Here is a 20,902-nt window from a genome sequence, read left to right on the forward strand (position 1 = left end):
CTTTTCACAACTGTGAGGAAATATCTTGCACTCTTTTCTTCCTAGTGCAACAAGCTGTGTCCGGGTCCAAATGTGGCTGCCTTTGTGCAAGCAAACAGGTGCAAAGTACAAAAGAATTGGATATTTTGGATATTCAACCCTCCACTCCCTAACTGACACACGAGTGTGACATTCAGAGATACATGTTCTACTGTCTGTGAACAAGGGCAGCATCTAGCTAGCACCACTGCCGAAGAAAAGCAGGACCCCCCCCCCCATTTCCATGAATGAAATTACAGGCTCAGCTGTTTCACGGTCTCTCTTGTTCCCATCCTCTCTGTTTTGCACTGAGATTATCTGATGAGGTCTGAAAGGGGTTGCCCTTGAGCTTTTGGATATTTTGTTTCCCAGGTGTAGCTGTTTTCTAAATTGTTGTAGCTACTGTACAAAAGCATGTTGGGCTCAGCTCGTCTGATCACAGGAAGGGGCTTGTGAAACCATCTGCTGCTAACAGTCTTCTCACATGTTGCTTTTTTTGAGGGTGCTTTTATACAATGCACCCAAGAAATTTAAGAGTTTTGGCTTTACCAGGTCAGCACAATCTATTGCCTACACCACAGTTCCTCAGTTAAAAAATAGCACCAACAAAATTGCTGTAGGCGGGTATAATAATTGCTGTATATTGACATTACTGTGTATGCATGCACACACATGGATTAAAAACCCTAACACTTCATAGAACCATAGAATATCAGGGTTGGAAGGGACCTCAGGAGGTCATCTAGTCCAACCCCCTGCTCAAAGCAGGACCAAAACGAACTAAATCATCCCAGCCAGGGCTTTGTCGAGCCGGGCCTTAAAAACCTCTAAGGATGGAGATTCCACCACCTCCCTAGGTAACGCATTCCAGTGCTTCACCACCCTCCTAGTGAAATAGTGTTTCCTAATATCAAACCTAGACCTCCCCCACTGCAACTTGAGACCATTGCTCCTTGTTCTGTCATCTGTCACCACTGAGAACAGCCCAGCTCCATCCTCTTTGGAACCCCCCTTCAGGTAGTTGAAGGCTGCTATCAAATCCCCTCTCATTCGTCTCTTCCGCAGACTAAACAATCCCAGTTCCCTCAGCCTCTCCTCATAAGTCATGTTCTCCAGCCCCCTAATCATTTTTGTTGCCCTCCACTGGAGTCTTTCCAGTTTTTTCACATCCTTCTTGTGGTGTGGGGCCCAAAACTGGACACAGTACTCCAGATGAGGCCTCACCAATGTCGAATAGAGGGGAACGATCACGTCCCTCGATCTCCTGGCAATGCCCCTACTTATACAACCCAAAATGCCATTGGCCTTCTTGGCAACAACAGCACACTGTTGACTCATATCCAGCTTCTCGTCCACTGTAACCCCTAGGTCCTTTTCTGCAGAACTGCTGCCGAGCCATTCGGTCCCTAGTCTGTAGCGGTGCATGGGATTCTTCCGTCCTAAGTGCAGGACTCTGCACTTGTCCTTGTTGAACCTCATCAGATTTCTTTTGGCCCATTCCTCTAATTTGTCTAGGTCCCTCTGTATCCTATCCCTACTCTCCAGTGTATCTACCATTCCTTCCAGTTTAGTGTCATCTGCAAACTTGCTGAGGGTGCAATCCACACTATCCTCCGGATCATTTATGAAGATATTGAACAAAACTGGCCCAAGGACCAACCCAGTAGATATCGGCTGCCAACTAGACATAGAGCCATTGATCACTACCCGTTGAGCCCGATGATCTAGCTAGTTTTCTATCCACCTGATAGTCCATTCATCCAGCCCATACTTCTTTAACTTGCTGGCAAGAATATTGTGGGAGACCGTGTCAAAAGCTTTGCTAAAGTCAAGGAATAACACATCCACTGCTTTCCCCTCATCCACAGAGCCAGTTGTCTCGTCATAGAAAGCAATTAGATTAGTCAGGCATGACTTGCCCTTGGTGAATTCATGCTGACTGTTCCTGATCACTTTCCTCTCCCCTAAGTGCTTCAGAATTTATTCCTTGAGGACCTGCTCCATGATGTTTCCAGGGACTGAGGTGAGGCTGACTGGCCTGTAGTTCCCCGGATCCTCCTTCTTCCCTTTTTAAAGATGGGCACTACATTAGCCTTTTTCCAGTCGTACAAGACCTCCCCCGATCGCCAAAGGGTATGCCAAAAAGGTAACGTATAACACACAGGTGACATTCAAAAGAAAATACATTTAAAGTAATTTTTTTTTAAAGGGAAGATTATTGGGGATATGGGAGGGTTGACTAGGGATGGGAATGGGGTTTGAAGCAGTATCCATAGAATGGAACCTTTCTACAGGTCCTGTATTCAATGAACCTTTTTGGAGGGGACACTCCTCCAAGAAAATATGGCTAATCTGGAAAAACAATGCATTGGGCACCTTCGGGAACACTTATGCAGTAGGTCTGGTGCCATCGGGGCTGGAATGTAATAGCAGTATTTGCACTAACCATTCATAGGACCGTTCAGCCGAATAGCCAACACACCCAAGGAAGGCAGTTATTACCCAAATATTATAGAAAGGGAAACTGAGGTGCTGACAAGCTGAGTGACTTGCTCAAGATGAGTCAGTGCATCAGGAACAGTATCCTTATTCCAAGTCTGCTTTTCTCCCGGCATACAGCAGGAAGATTTCTGGTGTCAGCAACAAACATGGTGAACTGCAGGGCCAGGCTCAGAGGTGAGTGAAGGTAAAAACTTGTGACATGGCTAACAGTAGAAAGAGAATCTTTGTGCAGGTGAGTTAATGAGCATGCAAATTAGGGAGACAGGGGATTGGAATCACAAAGAACCACATCTGTACAGGGTGCTGAATAATCAACTTGCTTATTTTCTAGAGCAGAAGTTTTGGGGAGTGAAGAGACCCCTTTGTGGCATCAGTTCAATTAGAGCCCCCTTTCTCGTATTTATCACCTACTGTAAATCACGGCTTATATTAAGCTCACATCCGCTTGCTTAGTTCTGTTCTTCTACATAACGCTGCCTGCCGCCCAAAGCAGACGCTGCTGTTGCCGCAGTAGCATAGTACAGAGCCGTCGGGCAGCGGGGAGCGCTAGTGCTTTGTGAAATGTTCGACCCAAGCTGCAACAGCACCTCGCAAAGAGCCCGGCTCTGCGTTCTGCCTGTGCCGCGCACTTCAGGAACGATCCCTAAACACGGCCGGACGGCGACTGCATGTAGGAACCTGGCCAACCCTCCGTTACCAGGTGCGACTGCGTGTAGGAACCTGGCCAACCCTCCGTTACCAGGTGCGACTGCGTGTAGGAACCTGGCCAACCCTCCGTTACCAGGTGCGACTGCGTGTAGGAACCTGGCCAACCCTCCGTTACCAGGTGCGACTGCGTGTAGGAACCTGGCCAACCCTCCGTTACCAGGTGCGACTGCGTGTAGGAACCTGGCCAACCCTCCGTTACCAGGTGCGACTGCGTGTAGGAACCTGGCCAACCCTCCGTTACCAGGTGCGACTGCGTGTAGGAACCTGGCCAATCCTCTGTTACCAGGTGCGACTGCTCCTCAGCCCCAGAGCATGTGCTGTCACACCCAGCCTCGGTCAAGGAGCTTTATTTCTTTAACTGAGGTTATCAGCCCTGCAGAAAACGGTCTGAACTCCAGCCTTGTGCCCAGGGCCACCCCTCCCAGGGTTCTTCTGGCAGCTTCCCAGCCGCAGTGAGTTCTGCTCCCTCGCTAGAGCAGGAGGTGCAAGGCTGCTTGCTTGAGCCCCTGGCTCCGGAGACCCACCCCAGAAGCTAGCTCCACTCCAGTGTGGCTTTCCCTGCCCAGAGCACAGCCGGTCTTTGGCCGTCCTCCTCCACCCACCTACGAGTAGCCCAGCCCTCTTGAACTGGCTCACTGGATTGGCTTCATCTGCTCTAGTGAGGGGAGCTGGGCTTAGTCTAGCCACAGGGAGCAGTTGTTCTACGACACCCTCCTGCTGCAGGGCCACCCGCTCCCCATCCAGCCTCTGCTGAATTAATTTGTATTGAGGAGGTGGGTTGGGGTGTAGGGTTGCCAGGCATATGGTTTTTGACCACAATGCACAGTCAAAGAGGGACCCTGGTGGCTCCAGTCAGCACCGCAGTGGGGGCCCGAGGCTAAGGCAGGCTCCCTCCTGCCCTACCGCTGTGCAGCTCCTTGAAGTGGCTGCCAGGTCCTTGCAGCCCCTAGGCTCATGAGCGGCCACCGAGGCTCGGTAGACTGTTCCCTGCCTCTAGTGGCAGCTCTGCAGCTCCCATTGGCCAGGAATTGCAACCAATGGGCACGGCGGGGGCTGCTGCACAGAGCCCCACTAGCCCATCCATGCATCCAGGGGCTGCAGAGACACTTCCTGGGAGCCGCAGTAAGCACTGCCGGGACCCCATGCCCCGAACCTCCTCCCACACCCCAAGACGCCTCCTGCACCACAAACCCCTCAACTCTGGCCCCACCCCAGAGCCCACACCCCCAGCTGGAGTCCTCACCCCTCTCTGCATTCCTGCCCCAGCCTGAAGCCCTCTGCCATACCCTGAACCCCTCATTTCTGGCCCCACCCGGAGCCTGCACCCCAGCCTAGAGACCCCTCCCGCACCCCCAGCTGGAGACCTCACCCGAATCCCCTGCTCCATCCCGGTGAAGGGTGGGGGGGGAGAGTGAACGACAGAGGAGGGGGATGGAGCGAGAGGGGGCGGGGCCTTGGAGAAGGGACTGGGCAGGGCCTCTGGGTGTTCAGTTTTGTGCGATTTGAAAGTTAGCAACCCTATTGGGGTGCTTATGGGGGGAGCAAAGAGCCAGCAGGAGGGTGTGATGGGTTTCTCCCCCACTCTGCAGTGCCACCTGATGTACTGGGGTCCCACTGTGCCTACCTGTTCCACCAGCCTGGGCTCCCTATCCTGCTGTTCCAGGCCCTCCAGCCTCCTCTAGCAAATACACAGGTAGGGTCACACCCAGCTGCAAAAAGACACAGACACTGAGGTCAGCTCTGTGTGGGACGACTCAGCTTAGGGATTGCCCAGTACTCAAGTGCACACCCCCTCTGGAGTGTAAACCCAAAATTGTATTGTCTTGCACTGCACAGAAAACTATATAGTGTAAACTCATAAAATTAGCTCCCTCCCTCGATGTGGAGAAAGATATGCACTGCTTTTTGCCCCCCCACCCCCATTATGAATTGCACAAACTAGGTCAAACAGATCAAAGTAGATTACTGAGCAAATAAAGCAAACACGCAAACTAAGCTTAATATACTAAAGAAACTGGCTACAAGTAGTAATTTCTCACCCTAAGTATTGTTTTAAGCAGGTTGCAGAGATTTTTGAAGACAAACTTATTTTGCTTGCAGCTTAGAATTCCAGGTTTTCCTTTCACAGGCCAGACACCTTCTAGCATGGGTTCAATTCTTCCCCAGTTCAGTCTTAGGTGTTTTTAGCTGCCATCTTGGGCAGCGATCTGGAGAAGAATGAACCCAGATTAACTCACTGCCCAGCCTTAAATAGGATTTACATATGGCAGGAATCCTGTGTTTCCCAGTTTGATCCCACCCCCTACTAGTGGAAAAATACCAACAGTCCAAGGTGGTGTCCAGTGCCAGGTGACATGATCACAAGACCCTGCAGTGTCAAAGCACTATCCCAGGGAGCTTCTCAGGAATGTGGGAGATTAGCATCTTCATAGAATCATAGAATCATAGAATATCAGGGTTGGAAGGGACCCCAGAAGGTCATCTAGTCCAACCCCCTGCTCGAAGCAGGACCAATTCCCAGTTAAATCATCCCAGCCAGGGCTTTGTCAAGCCTGACCTTAAAAACCTCTAAGGAAGGAGATTCTACCACCTCCCTAGGTAACGCATTCCAGTATTTCACCACCCTCTTAGTGAAAAAGTTTTTCCTAATATCCAATCTAAACCTCCCCCACTGCAACTTGAGACCATTACTCCTCGTTCTGTCATCTGCTACCATTGAGAACAGTCTAGAGCCATCCTCTTTGGAACCCCCTTTCAGGTAGTTGAAAGCAGCTATCAAATCCCCCCTCATTCTTCTCTTCTGCAGACTAAACAATCCCAGTTCCCTCAGCCTCTCCTCATAACTCATGTGTTCCAGTCCCCTAATCATTTTTGTTGCCCTTCGCTGGACTCTCTCCAATTTATCCACATCCTTCTTGAAGTGTGGGGCCCAAAACTGGACACAGTACTCCAGATGAGGCCTCACCAATGTCGAATAGAGGGGAACGATCACGTCCCTCGATCTGCTCGCTATGCCTCTACTTATACATCCCAAAATGCCATTGGCCTTCTTGGCAACAAGGGCACACTGCTGACTCATATCCAGCTTCTCGTCCACTGTCACCCCTAGGTCCTTTTCTGCAGAACTGCTGCCTAGTCATTCGGTCCCTAGTCTGTAGCTGTGCATTGGGTTCTTCCGTCCTAAGTGCAGGACCCTGCACTTATCCTTATTGAACCTCATCAGATTTCTTTTGGCCCAATCCTCCAATTTGTCTAGGTCTTTCTGTATCCTATCCCTCCCCTCCAGCGTATCTACCACTCCTCCCAGTTTAGTAGTTCAAAGACCTATTCTCCCTAAAGTTTTATTGACTAACCAGCCAGACTGATTGCATTATATTTGGTGGGTGTGCCCTACGTGCACACACTTATGCAATTGATACATAGTCAATATTCCTAACTTCAGATACAGAAGTGATACATGCATACACATAGGATAATCACATTCAGTAAATCACAACCTTTCCAGTGATATCTCACATGACCCATCTTACGTAAAACATATCTTAGTTATGCCATATTCATATTATAACTATCTCTATGAAGAATATGGGGTATAGAGTCACTTCCCCATCAGAGTTTGAGTTTTGTACTTGAAACCCAAGTAAATCCACAGCTGTCAGTTCCCTCTGGGACAAAGTGCAGAATTAGCTCTGTCAGGGAGCTGCAGTTGCCCAGGGTGAGCAAAGACCATGTCCACAAGCTTCCTGCTAGTTCAACCCTGGGTGCCCTCTGGGTGGCTCTGAAACAAGAAAACTCACAGTAGGAGGAATTCATATCCACGCAGAAAAGAGGAGAGAAAGTGTATGAAAAATGCTGGTATCTCCTTATCCTGTGGATGACACCACTAGTATTGCATCATAAAGCACAGTGCATGCAATCTCCACTGTGCACCCGTACTCTAATGGTGAAGACAGAGGAGTATGAGCCTCTGGCCCATGATACCACTTTATAATAGTTATGGGGACAAATATTGGTTCCATAAGAACATAAGACCGGTCAGACTGAGTCAGACCAAAGCTCCATCTAGCCCAGTATCCTGTCTTCTGACAGGGGCCAATGCCAGGTGCCCCAGAGGAAATAAACAGAACAGGTAATCATCAAGTGATCCATCCTGTCACCCCTTCCCAGCTTCTGGCACACAGAGACTAGGGACACCATCCCTGCTCATCCTGGCTAATAGCCACTGATGGACCTATCCTCCATGAACTTATCCAATTCTTTTTTGAACCCTGTTATAGTCTTGGCCTTCACAATATCCTCTGGCAAGGAGTTCCACAGGTTGACTGTGTGTTGTATGAAAAAATACTTCCTTTTGTTTGTTTTAAATCTGCTGCCTATTAATTTCATTTGGTGGGCCCTAGTTCTTGTGTTATGAGAAGGAGTAAATAACACTTCCTTATTTACTTTCTCCACACCAGTCATGACTTTATAGGTCTCAATCATATCCCCCTTAGTCATCTCTTTTCCAAGTTGAAAACTCGCAGTCTTATTAATCTCTCCTCATAAGGAAGCCATTCCACATCCCTAATCATTTTGTTATTGCCCTTTTCTGAACCTTTTCCAATTCCAATATATCTTTTTTGAGATGGGGCAATGACAACTGCATGCAGTATCCAAGATGTGGGTGTACCATGGATTTATATAGAGGCAATATGATATTTTCTGTCTATCCCTTTCTTAATGATTCCCAACATTCTGTTAGCTTTTTTGACTGCCACTGCACATTGAGTGGATGTTTTCAGAGAACTAGCCACAATGATTCCAAAATCTCTTTCTTGAGTGGTAACAGCTAATTTAGACCCCAGCTAATTTATACCTGTAGTTGGGATTGTTTTCCAATGTGCATTACTTTACATTTATCAACATTGAATTCCATCTGCCATTTTGTTGCTCAGTCAAAACCCAGTTTTGAGAGATCCTTTTGTAGCTCTTCGCAGTCTGCCTGGGACTTAACTATTTGAGTAGTTTTGTATCATCTGAAAATTTTGCCACCTCACTGTTTACACCTTTTTCCAGATCATTTATGAATATGTTGAATAGGACTGGGCCCGGAACAGACCCCTGAGGGACACCAATATTTATGTATCTCCATTCTGAAAACTGACCATTTATTCCTACCCTTTGTTTCCTATCTTCTAACCAGTTACCAATCCATGAGAGGACCTTCTGTCTTAACCCATGAAGCTCACTTTGCCTAATAGCCTTTGGTGAGGGAACTTGTCAAAGCCTTTCTGAAAATCTAAGTACACTATAGCCACTTGTCAATATGCTTGTTGACCCCCTCCAAGAATTCTAGTAGATTGGTGAGGCATGATTTCCATTTACAAAAAACCATGTAGACTCTTCCCCAACAAATTATGTTCATCTATGTGTCTGACAATTTTGTTCTTTACTATAGTTTCAACCAGTTTGCCTGGTACTGAAGTCAGGCTTACTGGCCTCTAACTGCCGGGGTCACTTCTGTAGCCCTTTTTAAAAATTGGCGTCACATTAGCTACCCTCCAGTCATTTGGTACAGAAGCTGATTTAAATGATAGGTTACAGACTACAGTTAGTAGTCCTGCAATTTCACATTTGAGTTCCTTCAGAACTATTGGGTGAATACCATCATGTCCTGGTGACTTATTACTGTTTAGTTTATCAATTTGTTCCAAAACCTCCTCTAATGACACCTCAGTCTGGGACAGTTCCTCAGATTTGTCACCTAAAAAGAATTGCTCAGGTTTGGGAATCTCCTTCACGTCCTCAGCCATGAAGACTGATGCAAAGAATTCATTTAGTTTCTCCGCAATGGCCTTATCGTCCTTGAGTGCTCCTTTACCATCTCAATCATCCAGTGGCCTCACTGGTTATTTAACAGGCTTCCTGCATCTGACATACTTAAAAAAAATTTTACTATTACTTTTTGAGTCTCTGGCTAGCTGTTCTTCAAATTCTTTTTTGGCCTTCCTAATTATATTTTTACACTTCATTTGCCAGAGTTTATGCTCCTTTCTATTTTCCTCAATAGGATTTAACTTCCACTTTTAAAAAAGGATGCCTTTTTGCCTCTCACTGCTTCTTTTACTTTGTTGGTGGCACTTTTTTGGTTCTATTACTATGTTTTTTAATTTGGGGTATACATTTAAGCTGAGCCTCTATCATGATGTCTTTAAAAAGGCCATGCACTTTGCAGGGATCTCACTTTTTGTGCTGTACCTTTTAATTTCTGTTTAATTAACCTCCTCATTTTTGTGTAGTTCCCCTTTCTGAAATTAAATGCTACTGTGGCGGGCTGCTGTGGTGTTTTCCTCGCCACAGGGATGTTAAATTTAATTATATTATGGTCACTATTACCAAGTGGTCCAGCTATAGTCACCTCTTGGACCCAATCCTGTGCTCCACTTTGGACTAAATCAAGAATTGCCTCTCGTCTTGTGGGTTCCAGGACTAGCCTCTTCAAGAAGCGGTCATTTAAGGTGTTATCTCTGCATCCCAGTCTGAGGTGACACGTACCCAGTCACTATGGGGATAGCTGTAATCGCCCATTATTATTGATTTTTTAATTTTAATAGCCTCTCTAATCTCCCTGAGCATTTCACAGTAACTATCAGCATCCTGGTCAGGTAGTCGGTAATATATCCCTACTGCTATATTCTTATTATTTGAGCATGGAATTACTATCCATAGAGATTTTACAGTTTTACAGTAAATCTGTAAAAAATATTTTACAGTTTGGTTTATTTAAATTTTTTTATTTCATTTGATTCTACGCTTTCTTTCACATTTAGTGTCACTCCCACCAGCACAACCTGTTCTGTCCTTCTGGTATATTTTGTACCTTGGTATTACTGTGTCCCATTGATTATCTTCATTTCACCAAGTTTCTGTGATGCCTGTTATATCAATATCCTCATTTAATACGAGGCACTATAGCTCATACATCTTATTATTTAGACTTCTAGCATTTGTATATAAGCACTTTAAAAACTTGTCACTTTTTAGCTGTCTGCCATTACATGATGTAATTGAATGCGACTTTTTTTCATTTGACTGTTTCTCATCAGATCTTACCTGTATTTTATCATCTTCCATCCTCTCCTCTTGACTAGGACATAGAGAATCTCCATTAGTAGATCCTCCCCAAAGGGATGTCTCTGTCCAAATCACATGCTCCTCTGCCCCTGTTGGCTTCCCCCCAGCCCTTAGTTTAAAAGCCCTTAGTTCCACTGAAGTCAACAGGAATTTTGCCATTGATTGCAATGGGAACAGGAATTATCCCATAAAAAGAGAACTTTCAGTACAAAAGATTTATCAAAATATAATAGAATTCCCATTACTTTCATCTCGTTCCCTTTTCCAACCTTTGTCCATTAACTCCCAAGGCTGAAATTGTATCTTAAGACATTGCTTTTTCATAAGCAGCTTTAAGCACCGGCATATTTCAAAGAGTTTCTGAGGAGGTGCTACATCAGGAAATGAAATATGTGATACAGTGGACACAGCTGGATAAAGGTCATAGCAAAACCATCCAAAAATCAGCCTGTCAGCCGGTGAACCTCCCTTTCCACATGTTTGGTCTGGTGGATATGAATTTTTGCACTGGGTACCTATGTCAACCCTTTTTTGGAATCAGACATAACTAACAGAGTGTGCATAAAGATGGCAGTTATATGCCATATATTATATATTGGAGATACAAGAATATGGACTGCTTACATAGGGAGTATCTTATCTAATCAGGATTTGAACTGCCTTATGCCTATGCCTAGTTACTTTGCTGCGCACAGATTAACCTGTTGCTAACACATACTGCAGTTATTGCTGTATTCACCCCCAAAGAGGCACAATGAGATGGCAAATTATTATTTATTTTCTGTTATATAATACCTTCATCTGAGGATCTCAAAGCACTCTGCAAAGATTAATTTAGCCTCAAAGCAATCCCTCTGAAGTTATTCGGTTATAAATGGAGGCAAAGCAAGATTAAGGGACCTGCACAGGACACATGACAGAGCTGGGACTAGCCTTTAAAGGGGGGGAGTAAAGTCCAGTGAGGTAAAGGGTGAATGACTGCAGATGCCAATGAGACCAGAAGTTGAAAAGGCTGAATGCATACTTATAAGTGTCACAAAAAGAGAGGGATTAATGTCCCTTTTGAAAGAACCATTCAAAGACAATAGAAATTTGCTGGTTTAAGAAGGAAACAGTTCTGCCTCAGAAAGACACAAGCAGCTATTATGCTGTTTGAACAGGATTCTTTAACGTCCCAGTGTCTGCAAACCACAACTTGAAAATCCTCCCTGCCACATAACATGCCAGACCACAATTGCATGAAACAAAAAAGTCCTGTTAGAAATTTCCAGAGCTGTCTGAAAACCGTGGAAAGTTTTGCGTCACATTGCAAAGGCTTTTCCTCTGGAAAAAATATTTTGCAACTTTCTATTAATATTGTTCTTTACTGGGGTTGATGCTGAAACTATTCTGGTTTCTGAGGGTTTTTCATGTTGCTTGGTAAGAACTTTGAATGCAACTTTATTTTGTAGCATTTCTCCTTTTCCATTAAGCTGACTCCTTTGTGACTCCCCCATCGACTCTTCAGCACAAGTCAGACACTGAAGAGGATAGGAACTGAGATGCATGGAAACAGTGAGGTCACAGGCATGAGGAACTGAATGGCACAGCTGCACAGTCACCTAGGTCCCTGCAGCAATCAGTTGATGGCCTGAGGAGTTAACAATAAAAAGAACATTTTTTTTCTTATGTGAAGAACATTCCCACAAAAATCTCTGCGGCCTAACCAGCCTATGATTCTTTATTTCAGTTTTCTGTCATGAAAATTATTGTGCAGCATAAAGGAAAAACAAAGATATGGTTTTCAGTGTTCTCCAGTGCTTTGAAGTCTCTGGCAGCTTACCATGATATCAAACATAAAAGACTGTGGCCCAAATAAATAAATGCCTTTGGGAGCGAGCAAAACCTCCTGCTTAATACAATACATATCTGCCCTGATACGAAACAGAATTGCAAAAAGTTTAAAAGGGGAAAAAAATTCTCCCTGCATCCTCACTATTGTTAAAGCAATGCACTTCTCTAGCTCAAACAGGAATTAAATCAACTTGATGAGCAGGGTGAGTGAGACAGAGAGCAAGGAGAAGGAGAAGGTCACAATCACAAGGGGAAGGGTGGTGGGCAAGGGAAGAGCAGAGTGGACTGAAGAGTGACCAACACAGTGAAGTAATGACACAAGGAAGTGTGAGTAGAGCTAAAAGCTGCTCAGCAGGCAATCCCAGTATCATCTGCTCAAAGAGCTCGTGGGGATCTCAGGTGCTACAGGCCCACTAAAGCTCTTACTCAGACAATACTCCCACTGGAGTTAGTGAGAGCCGCCCCTGCCTGCAGGCCTGGGGCCTAGTATATGAGTGAAATAGAAGAATGGGGGGCAGAGGGGCACAGGGGGAAAGAACAAAAAGACTCAGTTACAATGGACATCAGTAGGGTCCCCAAAAATCTAACATGTTGCTGCCTGAAAGGTCCGTGAAGGGTCCTAAAATTTCCCTCTCAAGGGGAAAAATCTTTATGAATCCCAATTCTGAGATTATGCTGCCATCTGAGGGCAGGACCCAGGGCTGGTGGGTAGGAGGGTGCAGGTGAAAAGAGTGCTAAGCTCCTGCCCAGGGGACTGCTGTTGAGCCTGCAAGTCCAGGACGTGAACAGGCTGGAAATCACTTCCTCCCCACCCCCTGCCACTCCAGAGCTTAGCAGAGGGGCGGAGAGGCTTTCCCATGCCAGCGCTGTGCAGGGCTTTGGCACATGTAGGGCTTGGTTCTTCCTGGCCAGCGCCCCAGGCCAGAGGGTCTTGGGCTTTCACGGGGCACCAGCCTAGCCAGACTCAAGGGGGGAAGGAAGGAGCCTGCTGGCCAGGCTATTGGTGAGCTGAGCGCTCCCACCAGGGGCTGGTTCGCCACACAGCACTGGGAGTGGGATGCACCCTGCCGGGGGGGATATGAAGGAACAGCGGGGCTGGAGCGGGGGTGAAGAGGCAAAGCAGGGAGAGGACAGTGAGAGGGGGAGCACATAATGGGCCGATGGGTAGGCAGCAGAGGCGACACATAACTGGCCACCACCTGGTGCCTGCCAGCACTCACCAGCCACTGCAGCTCACAGCCAGTGCCCCCTGGAAACAGGACCGGGGGAAAGACCCTGCTGGCCAGGAACCGGCACGCAGCGGGGGCTACGCTGATGAACCAGCAGGGGGAGCGGCCAGCCCGGCACGCTGCATCTTTGCCTCGCCACCAACCTTGAACACCCACCCCCATCGTCAGCCACTGGACCCCCATAAGAACATAAGAACGGCTATACTGGGTCAGACCAAAGGTCCATCCAGCCCAGTGTCCTGTCTGCCGACAGTGGCCAAACTCAGGTGCCCCAGAGGGAGTGAACCTAACAGGTAATGATCTAGTCATCTCTCTCCTGCCATCCATCTCCACCCTCGGACAAACAGAGGCTAGGGACACCATCCCCCTTGCCCCCCTTCCCCACTCATCGCTGGTGGGTGGGTGGCTAGTAAGCAGGGATCTGGCCAGCAGCAGGATCTGCCAATACTGATGGGGAGAGAGACAGAAAATACAGGACAATTTGCCCGTTTTAAGAAAAAGTCAGGACACCTGCAGAAGGGCTTAAATATGGAGGACTGTCCCTTTAAAAATTGGACGTCTGGCTCCCCTAGCCATGGGGGTGGTGGGGGGGGGGCAGGGAGCTCCACACACTGCCCCTGCCTTCAGGCACCGTCCCCGCAGCTCCCATTGGCCTCAGTTCCCGGCCAATGGGAGCTGCAGAGTTGGTGCTTGGGGTAAGGCCAGTGTGCCAGCCGCTTCCAGGAGCCCTGCGGGGCCAGAGCAGGCAGGAAGCCTGCCTTACTCCTGCTGCATTGCTGGACTTTTAGTGCCTAAAATCTCCCGGTAGGGCTTCAGTAGCCTACGGAAGATAGAGCCTGATTCCGGGAGACTCCCGGCAAAAGCAGGAAGATTGGAAACCCTACAAGCAGCTCAAATTTCAATGGAGGCAATTAGCCTGTTTACTAGCAAAAAGCACCATGAGCCTGCCACTGAGTATCCACCACCACAAAGCAGGCAATTGAGTTCCTGCCACAGCCAATACGTCTTCCCACAACGGGGCAACAACAGAAATGGGGAAGGGTGGAGAGCACTGGGAGGGGCAGAGCTGGGAAGGTGGAGTGGGCAGGCATCTGCAAACGTTGCCATCTCACGGTTTACCCCCTTTTCGAGATCATTAATGATTATGTTGAACAGCACAGCTCCCAGTACCTACTTTTATTCCTGTGTTCCCTTGTTTATCATTGTTCTACCAAGTTTCTGTGATACCTATGACATCAGTACACTCGTTTAATACCACCCACTCAAGTTCATCCCTCTAATTATTTAGACATCTTGTATATTTATACAAACACTTATAAAATTTGTCAATATGTGCCATCATGTGATGCAAATGAATGGGTTTATTTTTCATTGGCCTGTCTCTCTACATATCCTACCTGTACTTTATCAACTTCTTTACTCTCCTCTTTACTAGGATTCAGAGCGTCTCCTGTAATAAATCCTACCCTAAGGGAGGTCTCAAACCACCTGCTCCTCTGCACTTTTTGGCTTTCCCCCAGCCCTTAGTTTAAAAACTGCTCTACAACCTTTTTATTTTACATGTCAGCTATCTGGTTCCATTTTGGTTAAGGTGGAGCCCATCCTTCCTGTATAGGCTCCCCCTTTCCCAAATGTTTCACCAGGTCCTAATAAACCTAAATCCCTCCTCCCAACACCATCAACTCATGCACGCACTGAGGCCCTGCAGTTCTGCCTGTCTAACTGACCCTGTGCATGGAACTGGAAGCTTTTCAGAGAATGCTACCATGGAGGTCCTGGACTTTAATCTCTTATCTAGCAGCCCAAATTTGGCCTCTAGACCTCTCTCCTACCTTTCCCTATGTGACTGGTACGTACAAATCTCGCAGCCACCAGATCCTTCCCAGCACTGCACATAAGTCTGTCCAGATGTATTGAAAGGTCCGCAACCTTCACACCTAGCAGGCAATTCATCACACAGTTCTCCGAGTCATTATTAACCCAGATATTTATATTTCTAATAACTGAATCCCCCATTACTAGTCTCCTTCCTAATAATTGGGGTTCCTGCTCCTGGAGGGGTATCCTCAGTGTAAGAGGATATGACATCATCTGGAAGGATGTTCCCAATTATGGGATTGATTCCCTCTGCTCCTCCCCAACAGCACAGAGGCTGTCAGATGAGGGGAGGGCCCCACTCTTCTGTGTCCTGGGAAGTCTGGTCTATGTATCTCCCTGCCTCCCTTAAGGCCTCCAGTTCAGCCCCTCTGGTTTGCAGAGCCTGTACTCTGTCTCTGAGGGCCATGAGCTGCTTGCCTGAAATGCACACACCTGGCATCTGCCCACATGGCAGGGAATCATACAGCTGCATTCAGCACAATAAACTGGGTAGTCCTCAGTGTGCTGCTGGATTTCTGCCAGCGTCACTTGTACTCCTTCAGGGTTTTTTGTTTGGGTGTTATTGGGTGTGGGGGATATTGGCCTAAGTTTAGAGACTGTTTATTGGGTATATCTGGTTCTCATGCTCCCCTCTAAACTCCCTCACCAAACTCCCCTGGTCACTAGCTCCCGGGTCACTTGGCAGCTGGCTTTTTAAACCCTTGTTCTCCCTCAGTTAGTCCCACCCCTTTGTCAAGGGATCAGGGATCAAAGGATGGCAGGCTACAGCCTTGTTGGGAAGCGCTCAGCCTTGCCTACCAGGCCACTCGCCTCTGCACATGGCTCCCCAAACACTGTACTCCTTAGGTAATGGATGTTTCTCACCCTGAGCAGGGAGTAGGTACTGGAAGTACATATGGAACTAAGAAAGGGGATATAGGTGTACAAATACAAACAGAGTAGCAAAAATTATAGGAGTTTTGTTTTGCCGACAAAGAGAAAGCTGCTAAGGATGCTCCCTGAAATGAAGGGCTCTGATCGTTGGCTTTATTTACACAGGCTCAGTCTGCTGCAATGTATGTTTATAACAGGAATGAATTTTAACCACTGGACCAAATTTAGCCCTAGGATAAACATGTGCACCTCCTTTGGCCTTAATGGAGCTGCATCCACTTACCACAGGGGTGAATTTGGCCTGTTATATGTCAGTTTTATGGGCCTTTTATAAAAATAGCTTATAATTATCCCAGCATGTTGATTTTATTTTATTTACCATATGTATTTATCCCATACAACATGACAGTACTGAAAGAATAATTATGCAGTGCACTGCATTATGCAGCACATTGCTGCGAAACATCCACACTGCTCAGATTTTGTGAAGCATAAAACTTTCCCAGTTTTTATTATTACGGAATAATGCTTTGCACCTATGCATTATGTATCATTGGAATGTCTTGCAGCTTTTGTACACTTTGATTAATGGAGACTTACATCACCCCTGGGAAACTGAAGCACAAAAAGAGGTTAGGCATTCCTTACCAACGCCAAAGTCATACAGTAAGTCAAAAGTAACTAGGAAAAGAACCCAGGGGTCCTGATTCATAGGCCTTGTCAACATAAGAAATCTGTTGGAAACCAATTTAGTTAAATCAGGGGTTTCCTTTGTGTGGACTGTTGTAATAATCAGGTCTACAATTTTACCCTAATTGTCAACTCAACTGTGAAAAGTGAGTAAGTCCATAGGAAGTCAAAATAACCAATAACAACAAATGTTGATGGGAAAAGGTACAAAAGGGAGAGAGAAAGACTGATGTAGCCCAAACAAAAAGGCCTACTGATATAACTCAAGGACCGTATTAAGATTATGCCTGGTAAATAAGAATAGTGTGGAACCGAAAATCAATGAACCAAAACTGGTGTCAGAAACTTGGCCTAGTTGGTGGACAAAATAGTGCAGGGATGGACTATTCCACCCATCAGTCGCTTTTGGGTCCTTCTAGAAAGACACTTTAGAGAAAAATCTGGGAGTGAGATTTGCTATCATGTCTGCCACTCCATCTCCTGGGATCCCAAACCTTCTTCTTTCTAATCCGCAGAGATGTCCTGACCAAACTGGGCCAGAGAGAGAGAGGGACCCACACGACATCGTCCCTGACTGACTCCAACTAGCTCTGGTTGAATCCCAAACACCACCTGGGACGAAACAGGACTGGCCTTTGACAACAGCAGCTCCAGCCCGCAGCAGGTAACCTCTTTTCCGCCAAAGGACAGTTCTTACTGTCTTTGATATCATCTAAGAGACTATCAAACAAAGGCTTTTCCTTCTAAAAACTCTCTCCAGCGAAAGGGAACAAGGGATGCAGTTAAAATGAAACCCTTACTTAATACTTTACATTTCAAATGCTTTAACTGTTTTTCCATCTTTGCTGTATCTTTAATAAAAGGTTCAAAAGATTTTTAATGGAGTGTTTGTACCACGGTACTAAGCAGGCTGAGGTCTCTGTATGCCAAACCCCAAACTTTGACTAACACAGTTTAATGTTGGACAGTGATAGGTTATGTTAACTCCTTTGGCCCATTTATTCCATCTACATTAATACAACAGAACCCTCTCTTATTGTGGTGTAAGAGTGCCTTATATTGACATAGCTTACATTGGTAAGGAATGCATTTACGCTGAAGGCACTCAAACTGGAATGAGCGCACCCATCCCATGTGGCTGTATTAATTTAGTTAAGTTGGTACAATGGTCTTGTTGGTACAATGGTCTTGAAAAGAAAGGCATAGTACAATACACTGACCACCATTAAATGCAGGGTACTTACTACCTATAAAAGTGCTCTAATATGAAAATTCTGCTACCCACTTGTGTCTACACATAACTTCTACATGATAAAGGTCCTAATAGCATATTCTATTAATACTTCAGAGTTGCAGCCTCCCATTTATTAAGGGTGAAGGGCCTAATTCTTGTCTCACTTACATTGCTTGTAAATCCAGAATAGCTTCACTGGAGTCATCAGTCAGGCTGGTGTGAGAGGAGAAGTAGGCCCAGGGGGTTCAGAAAGCAGGCGATTCCAGAATACAAAAATTCTCTTTCAGCTGTGTACAAGTGATGTGAATTGTAAACGAAAAAAAGCAGAGTAACAAAAGCCTACACCAGCTTTACAGATATACAGGCACAGAAAGCACGTGGTATCGGGCAAGTCAAATTAACCTAAATCCCAGTCATGTGCTCGCACCACTAAACCACCATTCCTGATGTTAAAAGCTGAATTTAGAACATACTGGAAAGCCAGAGCCTGGGCGAGGTGAGTGGGGAATGGAAGCATTCAGTACTTCCAGCTATCTAGCTAACGGGGGAAGCACTGCTATTAACTATACAAACCAGCTGCTCACCATCCTGACAGCTGGGACAGTCACAGATCTGGTGATGGCAGCAATGGGATATCAGGTAGATACAGGGGGAGAGCGTATTTGTATTTCTATCTGCAGAGCTGACTAATTAGGATCACACCCGTGATGGGGCTGGAGCAGTTTCTGAATCCTCAAAGGAAGCGGCACAAACCCTTAGGCTTTGCCTACTCTACCACCTTATGTTGGTATAACTACGTTGCTTTGGGTGTGCAAAATCCACATCCCTGAGTGACACAGTTATGCCAACCTAACTCCCAGTGTAGACAGCACTTTGTCAATGGGAGGGCTTCTCCTGTTGCCATAGCTACCACGGGTGCTGGCTTCTAATTTTCACTGAGGGTGCTCAAGCCCCTCTCAGCTCTACACCCCACCCCAACTCTACCCCTTCTCCCAAAACCTCATTTCCGCACCACTTCTTTCCACCCCCGCTCCCATCCCACCCCACCCCATTCTGCCCCTTCCCCCAGGCATGCCCATCCCCGCTCCTCCCTCTCCCTCCTGGCGCCTCCTGCACGCCACTGAACAGCTGTTCCACAGCATGCAGGAGGCGCCGGGAGGGAGGAGGAGGAGTTGATTGGCAGGGGCTGCCAGTGGGCAGGAGTTAGAGGCGGGAGGAGACCTTGGCTGCTGGTGGGTGCTAAGCACCCGCTAATTTTTTTTCATGGGTGCTCCAGCCCTGGAGCACCCATGGAGTCAGCGCCTAGGATAGCTACTGCCTCTCGGAGAGGGGGAATACCTACACTGACGGACATAGCATCTTCACTAAGCACGACAGCGGTGCTGCTGCAGTGCTGTAAGTATAGACAAGCCCTGAAATGCCTTTTACAGGGAACACAATGCTACTTCATTTGGATGAGCTCTACCCTGACATCTGGTGGCGAGTCATGGTGGGTTGTAGAAAAGAACTTCAGGGGGTGATCTCATTTGCATAGGCACATCCACCCCGTCTAGATGGTCACTTTGGCTGCTGTTGGAGCCCCAGTTTCACTGTTATTGGGGCAGGAATAAACTGTTATTATCCTGATTATGTGAATCAAGGACAGTGGAACTGTACTTGGCCTTTTGTTATGATGGAGGGACTCACCATCAACTAAGCAGCACTCGCTAGGCAAGGGTCATGCATTCCAAAAACCCAGTGAATGGAGAGAGGCTGGGGACAGGTATTAATACTTGGTGGCATGGACCCCTGGTGAGGGCCTTACATGCTAATTGTATTTTCTCCTCTCTCCACTGTGGAATATCAGAGCTAATTTTGATTCTATTAGGAGTCTAGTTACAGGCTGCTGAGCTGAATTTGCTTTGGGCTAATGGTGCACCAGCACTGAGGCTCCCCTCCTACAAGCAGAAATCATGAAAGAGCTAAACTTACTAAGAGCTGAAATCACTGAGTGTTGTGTTAAGTAGTGGGGGAGCCTGAAGATATATGGCGGAGCAGTTTGCGGTATGGCTGGCAGAGGAGAGCGGCTGGTGGAGTAGAGCAGTTTGTCGGATGCCTGGAGCAGCTCATGGCGGTGGTTGGCAGAGCGGAGCCCCATGGAGAGGTGGGGCAATCAGCTTTGGACCACATAAGGTGCCCTTTAACCCCCCCCCCAATCTCCACCCAGGTTGGGAGGTAAAACTCTGCAGATAAACTTTCGAACTCTGGGGCTGCCCTGACCAGGGACAGAGACTTTGGGTGATTTTGGGTTGCTGGACTCAAGAACCAAAGGGAAAGGACATGCCCCAATTTGCGTGGGGTGGGTTTTTTGCTCATGGGTTGTGTTAGGAATCCTGTTGGTGGTGTTTCCCCAACATAATGCCACATTCTTTCTCTCTGTTATTAAAAGGCTTTTTGCTACACTCAGACTCTGTGCTTGCAAGAGGGGAAGTATTGACTCTTGGAGGCGCCCAGTGGGGGTGGTATATATTTGTCCCAGGTCACTGGGTGGGGGCTCGAGCCGGTTTTGCATTGTGTTATTGGAATGGAACCCCTAGATACCGGCCCTTGTTGCTGCCAACTCTGACGGGCAGAAGGGTTACACTTATTCATGCACTTGGATGGGAGTGGGTGAAAACAAAGGACACAGGGGATTTTGGTCTGGTCATGTTCTTTTTGGGTGTGCCCATGGCCTCTTTTGCATCACTGAACAAGCAAAGTGCTTGGAAGTGCTAAGGACCATAATAGTGCTTGCACTTAAATTAGTGTGTTCTATACCACTTCACTTCCCTTACATGCTGTGCCG

General features: G+C 46.9%; 1 long non-coding RNA gene across 1 annotated transcript; it reads left to right on the forward strand.

Moving 5' to 3' along the window:
* Nucleotides 1-2,073: 2,073 nt before the first annotated feature.
* Nucleotides 2,074-12,019, forward strand: LOC144930849 (uncharacterized). The gene is made up of 3 exons (XR_013636303.1): nucleotides 2,074-2,164; nucleotides 2,638-2,694; nucleotides 11,814-12,019. It is a non-coding gene; the product is annotated as an uncharacterized LOC144930849 (long non-coding RNA).
* Nucleotides 12,020-20,902: the final 8,883 nt, after the last annotated feature.

The sequence above is a fragment of the Lepidochelys kempii genome, chromosome 9 (genome assembly GCF_965140285.1).
Source record: "Lepidochelys kempii isolate rLepKem1 chromosome 9, rLepKem1.hap1, whole genome shotgun sequence".
In the NCBI taxonomy this organism is placed as follows: Eukaryota; Metazoa; Chordata; order Testudines; family Cheloniidae; genus Lepidochelys; species Lepidochelys kempii.